This window comes from Pollicipes pollicipes, unplaced genomic scaffold, assembly GCF_011947565.3.
Source record: "Pollicipes pollicipes isolate AB1234 unplaced genomic scaffold, Ppol_2.1 Scaffold_4740;HRSCAF=5597_pilon_pilon_pilon, whole genome shotgun sequence".
Classification (NCBI taxonomy): Eukaryota; Metazoa; Arthropoda; class Thecostraca; order Pollicipedomorpha; family Pollicipedidae; genus Pollicipes; species Pollicipes pollicipes.
In genome coordinates, this window is record NW_023596545.1 from 37,388,470 (window position 1) to 37,401,217 (window position 12,748).

Consider the following 12,748-nt stretch of genomic DNA (forward strand, 5'->3'; position numbering starts at 1 on the left):
CCTTTCCCGCCCATACTTAACGGTGCGACGCCTTCTCTCTATTCCGATTTATTTCGCCTTCCCAGCAAACGGAATGTCGTTCAGCAGGTGCCGTTTGGTTAGGCGGCGGCCAACGCGTGCGGGTCGCAACAGGTCGGCGCCAGTACAGAGCTCGTCTTCTCGAGAACGTTAGGTGACCATCCATGGACAGGGAGGTGCAGTGTATGTTGCGTGCCTGTTTCCACCGCGCAAGTCACGAGTCTCCAGTAAAGCCCAGACGGCCACTACGTCCCCATTTCTGGATGCCCACTGGACCTCGAAGGAACGTGACGGTCGACCTGGTCGCTCCTTGCCACAAATCTAGCAGAATCACTGAATTGTCCAATGTGACAAGGGCAGACAACGGCCCGGAGAAGCGTCCCGCAAGGACGCGGTGATCGGTGTCCTTCGCCACTTATTCGCCACGGAGTGTGCTTCTGAGCAGCCAGTCTCCGACAGTGAGCTACTGTCGCGACACGCGGAGATGCCCCCTGCTCCGCTCCACCTCGTAACGTCACACCTGCAGCACGGCGACTGGCTAAACAGGCCGACGGAGGAGCCATCCTGTAAAACGAGACGCTGTCTCGGTCCGAAGCAGTCTTTGTGGACGGTTCTTGCGGTCGCACTGGGGCCCTCATGCATTCTGGGATTGCGCCGCGCAGCGCTGCGCGAGGGCACAGCAAGAGCGGGACGATTCTCGGCGTCTTGTCACCTCCCGACGTCCGGGAAAGCAGTTCGCGAGTCTGGACCGCTCGTGTGTTTTCAGGGTCTGGCACGGTCAATGGGGCCTTCATGGTCCGGCGCGGTCAGCGGGTTGGGACTCCCCCAGGGTGGGAGGCTGGAGCCTCGTAAGGATGCAGTGACCCCTGACCAATGGCCCGTTAGATAGCGGATCTTACGCCGGTCTGCGCCCAGGCACGTGCAAAGTCGGTGAGTTACATGAGGATCGAATTCGGTTTAATTTGTCTCACCGCAGTCCATGACGAGATATGTCTGTCCAGGTTCCCGAACGCACACCACCTACTGCTACAGAGGAGAGGGCTTTGCGACGTGATTACAGCCAAATGGACGCTGGTGGCCGCCGCACACCGAGCAAGCCCCAGCGGTCCGGTGCAGCTGGCAGTGCTGCTGGACCGCACTCGGATGCTGCTGGTCCGCACTCTGATGCTGCTCGTTTGCACTCCGGTGCAGTTGGTTTGCACTCACAGCTAGCACTCCAGTGAGCTGATCCGGCGCAACTGTATTGCTCACCAGGGAAAGGGGCATGAGCCATCGCGAGCACATTCAAAGAAAAGTCAGGAACCACAGACGTCACTTAAACTGACGAAATGTGAATGTTCAGTCCTTGAATGGGATGGATGCATGCTCGTATCTTCGTCCGCATCACTAAAAGAAACACTGCAGGTGGTAAAACTTTTTCCAAAGTTATATAAGTGGATGTTTTTATCCTTCACGGCCACAATAAAAGTATGGGGCATGATTAAACAGCAAGGGAGACCTAGCAAAGCTACGGTCTCTTGCCCACGAGGTGACAGAAGCGTGATAATGCAAATAAACAGCTTTGGTCCTCTAATCATACTGTGCACAGCATCACACCTGCCAAATCAGCGACCTACAGCAGCGGGCGGCGGTCGTGTCGTTGGCTGTTTGTGTGGTCCTTCCGTACCATGTCACTTGACCTGCATTCAGGTATGCAACAGTATAGCACACACCCACACATACTGCGCTGAACCTCAGAAACTGGAGAATTTTATGCCTTGCAACACTGTGATCATGATAATCTCGTTGCATGCTCTATTTTGGCTATCTCTGTTGAAAGCCCCACACAAATATGAAACACAAGAGGTCTCGGCTTGCTGCGGTGTGCCAATAGACGACGCTGATGGCGTCGGTGGCACCTCTGCCGACGGCACTACGTTGGCTCGCTTCTCGATAACACGAAGCGAATCTCATTTCACACAGGCACGCACGCAGAACTTTCATCACGGGGGGGGGGGGGGGGAATGTCGAATTTTTTTCGGCAATGCTGCGACTCTGGGCGGAAATCCAGCGAAATCGCCCACTATCTAGCGTAAAAACCTCATGGATCAGACGGACCATGGCCTCAATGTCGCACGTTAGCTACGCCCCCAAGCTTAAAATTTGTAAGCTGTTTAATATGGATCACGGGATCACATGGATCACTTAAACACATCGCCCATCCAACCCTGTTTCGCGCTCTTGGGACATCATATCTATATTATTTAGTTGTGGTGGTTCATGCTTGCTTTGCTGCGCAAAGAGACGGCGACGTTGGCGCAGATATAATAGCACGGCCTGCGCCATGTAACACTAATTCACACCTAAATTATGTAAAGCGTGTCTTTGAGTTTCCTTTCCAAACTTCCAGTGTGTGCATCAATGGTCAGTCCATACTTGTGAGCATGTTATACTCATTGTTGCTCGAGATTTGCAGCTCATTGACAGCTTGGCCATTGCCCACCTGTTTCTCCCAACACACACCAAAATCTTTCCTGCAGAATACCAAAGTATCCACCCCTGCCCTCTCAACCATGTTTTGCACATTGATATTGTATGAGGGTTGTGATTTTATGATGAGGCTGTCCAAGGGTAAAACCTGTTGAAGTGGAAAGTTCATGCCAATCTGTGTTGCTGACAGTGTTGTGTGTCTGGCTGAAGAGATGTGGACAGACAGCTAAGACAAATGTACAGATGCAACATCCTTGAAAATAAGTAAATCAGACTTGTTTCAAAGAAAATACAGCGATCCACCAGGCACATACTGACCTGAATGGTAGATACAGGACACACTGTCAGATTCTGTTGAAAACGTGTTTTCAGTCTGCTGGCTGCAGGTCCCATCAGTTGGTCCCATTCATCCCTGACCATGAATCAGATCAGGTACACCATGTGGTCCTGGAAGACCACCAACATCAGTAATCTACAGCACCCTGGCAACCAGACTTTGCAGGGATTATTTCACCAGTGCTAAAGTGGGCTGTTGAGCTGCGGGAGCTAGACTTAAGTATATGGGAAGACCAACAAAAATAATCTGATTATATCTTAAATTTCTATAATTTTTATGCTTGCAGGCAACCAGTCTGAGCTCAATTAAACTTTTTTATCATTACCATCATTCACATTTGTGCAGTTTGTTTACAAATGCAAACCTTCATACACCTTTTATGAGGTTCACAATGCACAATAAAGCCTGTCATCAAAAACATGATTTTTTCTACATTAATTCCAAAAGGTTGGTACCAGTAGCTAATGGCTCAGAGAACTTGCTGGTCAAAGTTTCTCTGAGCATTCCTTTATCCACCCCTCAAGCCTGAAGCTACCCTAGCTAGGAAGGTACCCAATTCCATGCATAATTTGCTCTTTACTCTTTTAATAGGCATGTATCACCCTCCTAAAGAACTGGCTATGACAAATTTAAAGTAGACTGGCATTTTAAAGTTGTTAGCCAGAATATAGCTGTCAGCCATCAGGTATTACTACAGCAACATATGTTATATTGACATGGCGACTGAAACTTGATGATGAGTTGATTCGATCAATTCACATATGTTAGGAGTCAGAGGACAACTTGTAGCCCATCCATCCTAATAACTTGGTTGGCTGGTGTCTGCCTTTTAATTTACCTTCCAATGGCAGGCAATGACAATGTTGCTAAGGAAGTTTTTGAGGCTGTGCCCCCTCCCCACCTCAAGGTCAGAAACCCCAGTACTTTTTGGCAATCTTACACACCTGTTAGGTCTTCAAAGCATAACACAGGCTGCTGGAGCTATGCAAATGGAACTCTGAGCTTAAAAAAACCTTCAGTATAAATATCAGTCTCCTAAGTTAACAAAGCAGGAACTCCTTAACTGTAAGGGGACCATCCATGAATGGGTTTGGCCAACTCAGGCCTCTTTCCTACTTATCCCTGACAGGGGTGGCCCGCATTGACAATGGGGAAACATATAAGTCTCAAGATAAAGATAGACCCCAGGTGATGACAGCGGCAGAATGGTACACAGCATTAGGGCACATTTGCATGCTGCTCTCCAGCATACTGCTTTATGTTGGTACAGCCCTCTCCTTTTCATGGGAATGTTGCTATTCCCCGATCACTACTTTTAGGATTTTGGGCTGGTAGCTCACGTATTAAGCATCGGTCAGCTTGGGGAAATGGTATTTCAGGCGCAGGCCACACACTTTCCCTGTTTAACTGAATCTAGTGTGCAATTCTTACCTGAATAAATATCATGTGTGTTGCACGTTAATGGATGCTTACAACCACCTTCAATTATCCATTTGTGTCACATACCGAGAACAAGTATTTTCGTTCATATTCGTCACCAACCCAGTTTCCACAAACGGACAAGCAGATTCGAGGCCCCGCCGATTATGCGACGGTGGTTAAGGTGCCCTGGTATTCCATTGCCCAGGTGAAGGTGGAACACACTTCCATACAAGCGCACGGTGACGTCACAAAAACTCCTGCCACTGGTGACAGCCCCTTGTGCCAACACGTAGCTGTACGCTTCAGTTTGTAAACGTCGCCAGAGAGACAAGCCGCAGCAACTAGATTTATGGAGAGCATGAAGTTGGCCAAAATGAACTAAAAATCAGTCGAGGCCATTTGCCTCGGGTGATAAAACTCTGAAATATCAAAATCTGCATTCATGCGTTGAATATGCGGTGTTAAACAGCGACACAATGAAGCAAAACAAATTCATTTCCTTTGCGTGGAAAACTTCAAGATATTACAAAGCCGGCCAGCCCTACCAAAGTCCCGCAAAGTCGCAGATTTTAACGATGCCGTGCATGGCGTCCCTGGATTTCACGGAATATGGGTTAGCGCTGACGGTATGGAAATGGGACCGGACGGGACTGGATGAGCGTGAGTGGGACTGGCCGAGACCGGACGGCACCAGACTAAATCAGACGGGACCAGGGTGGAACCTGACCAGGCCAATACGGGACGGGGTGGGAACCAGAGGAGACCGGACGGAACTGGATGGGACCAGACGGGATCGGTCTGGTACCGTGCACCCCCGTCGGGTCTCCTTCTGTCCCGTTTGGTTCAGGATCCTTTAAGTCACGTTTAGTGCCGCCGTCCCATCCCGTCTCATCCCGTGCGGTCACTCCAGGTTGCAAGGTCGCGTCCGGTTCCGTCAGGCTGCCGCCCAGTTCCGACCGGCCCTGTCTGGTCCGATCTGGTCTCGAAAGATCCCATCTGGTCCCTTACTGATCCATTCGGCTCTGTCCAGTCCTGTCTGGTCCAGTTCCATACCGTCCCGTTCTGCCCGGTCACGTCCGATGCTGTTCGATCCCGTCTGATCCTGTTTGGTCCAGCCTGGTCCCGTCCGATCCCGTCTGATTCCGTCTGATCTCCTATGGTCTCGCCTGGTCCCGTCTGGTTCGATCTGGTACCGTTCGGTCACATCCAGTACCGCCCGGTCCCATCCGGTCCCGTCTGGCCTCATCACTACATCGCGTTCTGTTCGGTCTTGTCTGGTCGGCTCCGTGCCGTCCAGTTCCATTGGGTCATACCCAGTGTTGTCCGATTTTGATGAGGTGCCTATATTCTCAGAAAATCATTCATAACGTTGAAAAGTTATCCAGACCGGTTTTCATCACGGCCAAACGAAGTACCCGCTGAGAACCCCACCTAAATTCGGGACGATTAATTACCATGACCTTTGTGCCGATTGGAGGCTCCCGAAACAATAATAGCCTCTTTCGGTCAGGTACCACTGTTACGCGCGGTTTTCAAGCGAATATATTTTGTCCGTCCCGGTGGCTCAGTTGGTTAGAGCGCATGCCCTCCGATCCACCCACCCGTGGCGAGGTTGGTTCCAGTCGCTTTAAGGCGCTCGCTATTTGACCTTGACAGGTATGGCCTGCGGCCGGCGGCAGCGGTCGCGCTGAGGGTCAGTTGGCGTCAGAGGGCAGGACGGACCGTGCCGAGCATTGCGGCACGTTAAGCTTTCGCCACCAAATTCTGCCATTGACATGGAATCGCGCGATCGGATGGTACGGGTCAGGGCTCACGCAACAAGCACTGCTTGGCGTCAGTTCTGATCCCAGAAATACATCCATTCAAAGGGTTCGGATCAAATCTTTAAACAAATATTCTTGATTTTATCCTGCTTACTTCTTAAGCGGCGTCCCTTATTCTGGCCACTACTATGTTACGCGCGGTATTTCACTATTTTAGTCATATCGCTTACTTTGTTTGGTCGTGTTTTTACACTCTCATGCTTTAACTCTAGCTCTTGGCGACCGTCCTTCTGTTGACCGTCCGCACAAATATAGGCATTTGCTCCTCACTTCTCAGCAATATTATCATGATTTCCAGACGGCTTCCTCACCGACACAATCGCAATTGAGGAGCAATCGCAATCGCAATTCCTCACCGACGCAATCACGAGATTCCCAGAGCCCGACTTGCTCAAAGGCAACACACGCCGCGGCTGACTAAAAAAATAGAGGAGGTCCCTGTATGGTTGTTGCTTACAAGTTACGTACTCGCACATGACGTTGTGTAATGCGTAATGTTTTGAGTACGTTTGCAAATACTAACCTCAGTTAGTATTGTATGGACCCTCAGCGACGAGATATATATATAATATATATAGATATAGATATATAGATATATATATATAAAATACATAACATGCCTCTCTTCTCCTTCGACCACGAGCGAGATATCTCCCTATAAGTCTCATCTCGCTCTATCATCTACTCTTTTCGAGATCCGATCGTTCTGTCATCTCTCTCTCCTCTCTCTCTCTCTCTATCTCTATCTCTCTCTCTCTCTCTCTCTCAGCTCTCTCTCTCTCTCTCTCTCTATTCTCTCTCTCTCTCTCTCTCTCTTTCTCTCTCTTCGCCTCTCTATCTCTCTATCTATCTCTCTCTCCTCTCTCTCTCTTCTCCTCTCTCTCTCTCTTCTCTCTCCTCTCGTCTCTCCTCTCTCTTCTCAATTTAGTTGTTTAGATTAGCTATGCGCGTGGGAGTGGTTGGTAGCATTGAATCCTTTTTGCCCCCGGTATTGATCCTATCATTGGGGCTTTGTGACGCCATCAGCTGCTCGGACTCTGGAGCATCGCCTACCTGCCATCCTGGTGCGAATGGCGACCACTGCTGGTCCACAGTAGTCTAAAGGCAGTACAGGCAATTGTACTCGCTAATGCTCAACATCACAAAAGAAAAGCTCCTAGGGAATAATACGTCTATCGTGAATGATCATACTTGCTTGGATTAGTTACACATGTCATTGTCAATGGCGGCTGTCGGCTAATTGATCCAGTGTATCCAGTGATCGCAAGTAATTATCATCAGGCAATTCCGTCATAAACTGACCAACTGAGAGTGACTGCAAATGTTGACGAAAACATTAACTCATCGGCAGTACATGGACTTTTCCGGCACGGATGCTCTCGTCCTAACACGGGCAGTAAACGTCACTTTACGCGAATTCCGCAACTAGTATTCCTGCATTCACACCGTCTCATGCGCGCCTGTTCACCAGTCATGTTAAAGGGAGGCCTATAGTGCGGTCGCTACACACAAACTACAGGTCACGCGCAACGATCAGACCCCTCTTATCATGAGCGGAACCGTACAGTCATACATCACGCACCCCTCGGAATTTGTCCATAGTAAATAACTGTCAAGGCTCACCGCGGCATCACCACGTAGCCTGCACTCTCTATCGCCTCCGAACTATGCCGACATCACCCGTCGGACCACCGGAATTTCCCGTCGGCTCCAATACCCCATCGCTATCCGCGAGGAGCCCTTGTCTATGTGACGCGTTGGCCTCCCTACCCGCGAGTAGGCATTGAGAAAAGCATCTGTGACGTGTTTAGCCCGTCGTGCCAAAAATATGAAAAGAAACGTTTGAGCTCGTGGAAAATTAGCAGTCGCCCTAACCTGTGCGTAGGATATCACCTATGTCACATAGAGGAATTTAGGTAAAAACATTCGCCTGACTACGACGCGTTGTGCCCCTTGACACAAAATTCAGGCCGCACATTATTACTTGATCTGCTATTTTCCTTACAGAACGTCTGTTAAAACGCGTAGAGCAATACCAGGCAGAGGTCAGTGCGCGAATTAACACCACACATTAGTGACATATGTGTATATTACGTACGCTGATCACCACAATACGATACCAGCACGAAAAGAGTGCACGACATGTAACGGATCAGAAATGATGTGCGAGTACATAATCTCAACATTCCTACAAAACGTCCTTTTCTTTAAGGTACACTAATATAACACAAGATTACAAAACATACAAAAGGACCGGGGGATCTCAAGGAACCGCCGAAGGGTCGACGATTCCTCCGCTGGGCTTACATTTTGCGGAGGTGTAGGCGCCGAGCGCTCAGCCGTCGGCGCGCCAGGCCAGTACGGTCTCCCAACAACGTGTCCACTTAAGGTTCTTCCGTCTGTGTATGCCTCCTTATGTATGATTGCGACTGTCCCTTCGGTGGGGACAGTCGCGCACAATCGGCGATTGTGACTATCCATCTCCGACGGGGCCGGTGTTTTTAAAGGCCGTCCCCTTTGATCGTCCTAACGCGCATGTCCGGAACGAGCGCCCGGGGAAACGTGACAAACAAAAACCGTACTCGCACGTTGAAAAAAAAAAAAACACTTAGCCCGCAGTGGATAGAGACGCCGCGTGCCACACACTGGGGCGTCTTTTTAACCGCTGTTAATTCGAGGTTGTCCTCTAAAGAGATTAATAGTTACCGCAACACAAAAAATTTGGACTCGTACTTTTCTTTCCCAGCTCCACCACCATATTCTAGCACTATTTCGCAGCTCCGTTTTACATTCTTATTATCAATGCAAAACCGCACAGGTCAAACATACACCAGGCATCTTCAGGCCTTTTCAGATGTGAACTCGATGCGTTGTTGACTGTCAAATGCGTGGCCATGTTTTTTTAATCCTATCTATCTGGAGGCCCTATGGTGACCTTTAAAGGTCATGTTGCCATTGATGCAACTTGATGGCAAGACCACCATATGGCTTTTTCCATATTTGGATTCAATGCGAAGTTATGTGCTGCCGAGTTTTCGGAGTATACAGCTGATTCCGAATGCGTACGTGTTGCTAACTATATACGGACATCCAGACCGAACCGGATGGGACCAGACGAAAGCTGAATTGAACGGGACCAGACGAGACCAGACGTAACTGGACAGAATCGGACGGAACGTGGCCTAACTGAAACGGACCGGACGGCACCGGACGTTACCATGTGGAACGGAACGGAGCCAGACGGCACCAGGCGTGATATAATGGGATCAAACGGAATCGGACGGCACTGAGCGCGTATGAATGAAACTGAACGGTACAGATCAGGACTAGACGAGACCGGGAGGGGTTGGGATGGAACGTGATGGAATGCCGTACGGGATCGGATGGGACCAGATAGGACCGGACGGGAGCGGACGGATGTTACGCGGGGATTTTCCCGTCATATCGTCGTCGTTCCCTTCAACATCATTTTTGCCGTCCGCGCGACTAGGAGCATTGGCCCCTCATTTTTCAGCAATGTCGTCATGCTCACCCTATACATTGCTGACCGGCACGAAACAGCAATCACGAGATTCCCAAAGTCCAGTTTGCATAAACGCAACAAGCGTCGTGACTGGCTCAATGATTTGATGGAGTTAGTGTATGGTTTTTGAAGTAACTTACTCGCACATGACGTTGTATAATGCATGATGTTATGAAAACGTCTCTAGAAATGGTGGCTGCGCTCACTAATAATGAACCTCACAAAAGGAAAACGGCTCCTTGTTATTTATAAGTCCACGGGCAATAATCATATTTGCTTAGATTAATTATGCATGCCACTGTTAATGACGGCTGTTTGCTAGATGTCCCACTGCATTGATCCGCAGGTAATTACCATGGAGACAACTCCCTGCTATAAACTAACTAACAGGGGCGACCGCATATGGTGGCGAAAACATTGGCGCACCGACATTACATGGACTTTTACGAAACAGATGCTTTCGTCCTAACATGGGCAGCAAACGTCATTTTACTGGGATTCCGCAGCTAGGATTCATACATTCACATAATATTGTGTATGCTTGTCACCGATCATATCAATCCCCTATCCGGAATCTCCTATCTGTTCATATGTGCGAACCTCAGTGACCGAATTCACTGCCAGTGCTAATGGTCAGTTACTCATGGTCATCTAATTGAACCCGCTTCTGTGGCCGCAAGCCAATCCACGAAGGGGAAAAAATAAACCCACTTTTCTGACAGCCCAACACCCTTTTCCGACCTCCACCCTCTGGGAGAAGCAAGAAGGCAGCTGAAAAGCGCATCTCACGTTCTGCGAGTCGCGAATCCATCACCGGCGCGATACACGTGCCACTGCTACTCTCACCAGCGGCCAGCGACGTGCAAAATGCGTCCCAACTCATCTGAGTTGCGGAGAGGTCAACCAACAGCCAACTCCCTAATTTCTGAAGGGAGTGGGACCTTTCAACCCACGGCTAGACAACTGCCTGCGCACCGCGTAGGAATTCCTCCATCTCTCCCCGCGAGGACTCATAATACAAAACATCTGTGATGCATTCAGTCCGTTGTGACACAAATCTTTTTTATTTTTATTCTTTAAATTTGATCCGAACCCTTTGAATGGATGGATTTTCAGGATCAGTGCCCACGCTAAGCAGTGCTTGTTGTGTGAGCCCTGACCCCCACCACCCGATCGCGCAATTCCAGGCAACGGCAGAATTTAGTGGCGAAAGCTTAACGTGCCGTAATGCTCGGCACGGTCCGCCCTGCCCTCTGACGTCAACTGACCTTTAGCGCGACCGCTGCCACAGGCCGCAGGCCATACCTGCCAAGGGCAAATAGCGAGCGCCCTAAAACGACCCGAACCCACCCTGCCACGGGTGGGTGGATCGGAAGGCAGGCGCTGTAACCAACTGGGCCACCGGGACGGACAAACCTTTGACCTTTCATTTCACTCGTAGAAAATTCACAGTCGGCCCAAGCTGTACGCAGTATATAAGCTTTGCAAGATAAGCATATTAACGTCAAAAGCATGAAGCTTACCGCGACATGTCCTGTTTCATGGCTCAAAATTCAGACTGCACATTATTCATCGACCTATTTTTTCCCAGATTGTTTATTGCAGCGCATACAACAATGTTAGGCAGGGTCAGCACGCCAATTAACATCACACAGACTGTGTGTAGTGGCATATTCAATGCACATATTCAATGTACAGTCAGTATGTGTGTCACTACTGAGTGGTGACATATTTGTGTATTAGAAATGCAAATTACTATGATACGATGCAGGCACGAAAGGACTGCAAGACATGTAACGGATTAGAAATGTGCCAGCAGCGTAAGCTCAGCATTCTTACAGAACGCGTCTCATTTATTGTCTTGAAAGTGGAAAAAAGGGCTCGGGGTCTCAGAATCGCCGAAGGGTCGGCGATTGCTCCACCGGGCTTACATTTTGCTGAGGTGTATGCGCCGAGCGCCCGGCCGTCGGCGCGCCAGGCCGATAGGGCTCCCATCACCTGTCCATCCCACTATCCCTCCGACAGCCGACTGTCAGTGTTGCTATACTGTGTGGACATGCGCATGTACTGGCTGAACGCGTCATACACCAACGGGGTCAGTGGTTTTAAAGGGCCGCTTCCTATTGATCGTCCTGGCACGCATGTCCGGAACGAGCGCTCGGGCCACACGTAACAAACAAAAACCATACAGGCACATTGAAAAAAACAGCACGCGGCCCGCGGCGGATAAATACGCCGTGCGCGACACGAAACCAGGCGGAATCGGGCGGGACGGGAAAATCGGTAACCAGACAAGATCAGGCGTATCGGGGCGGGACCACACGAAATCGGAGACACTGGACGTGACCAAAATACAGCTCCCGTCTGGTTCGGTCCGGCCCTTCTGATACCCTAGTTTTTTCCGGTCTCAGCTGGTCCCGTTCGAAGTCATCTGGCCCTTTCCGGCCTGAGCTGGTTCTGTCCGGCCTTATCTGGCGCCGCTGAACCTGATCTGGCATTGTCTGGCCTTCTTTGGTCCTCTCCGGCCTCATATGTTCCTGTCCGGTCTCATTTGGTCCCGTCCAGCCTCACCTGGTCTCGTCCGGCCCCATCTGATCTCGTCTGGTTAAGACTAGTCCCGCTGGGACTCATTCAGTCCCACCCAGTTCTATCTAGTCTCTTTAGTCCTGTCCGGTCCACCCCGTGCCGCTTCAGCCGGTCGGTTTACGGCTCCTTCGGCCTCGTCTGGTCTCATCTCACCTCGTCCGGTCCCATCCGATCCTGTCCGGCCTCATCTAGTCCTACCAGATCCATTCTGGTTTAGCCTGATCCGGTCCGGCTCGGGTCCCGTCCGGTCCCGTCCAGACCAATCAGACCTCACGTGGTCATGCCCGGCTGCAGCGACGCTGGCGGGATAGAAGGTTTTGCGGCACCGTTTTGTGTTGGCGGGCAGTTGGAGCGAGGGGTAAGGGAAATATGTCGCCTTTTTCTACTGTTGACTGTTGTTAGATTAGACGCGTACGACTTGATCAATAATGCCACTTTTTGAAACCCTGAATAGCTCAGAACTTCAATTTGAAGTAGTCGCTTCTGCGGTAGATATATCATTGGACTCCTGGCTCACCACTACGAAAATAATGCATTTCATTGGTCATTTTTTTCTCGATCGTGTGTGTT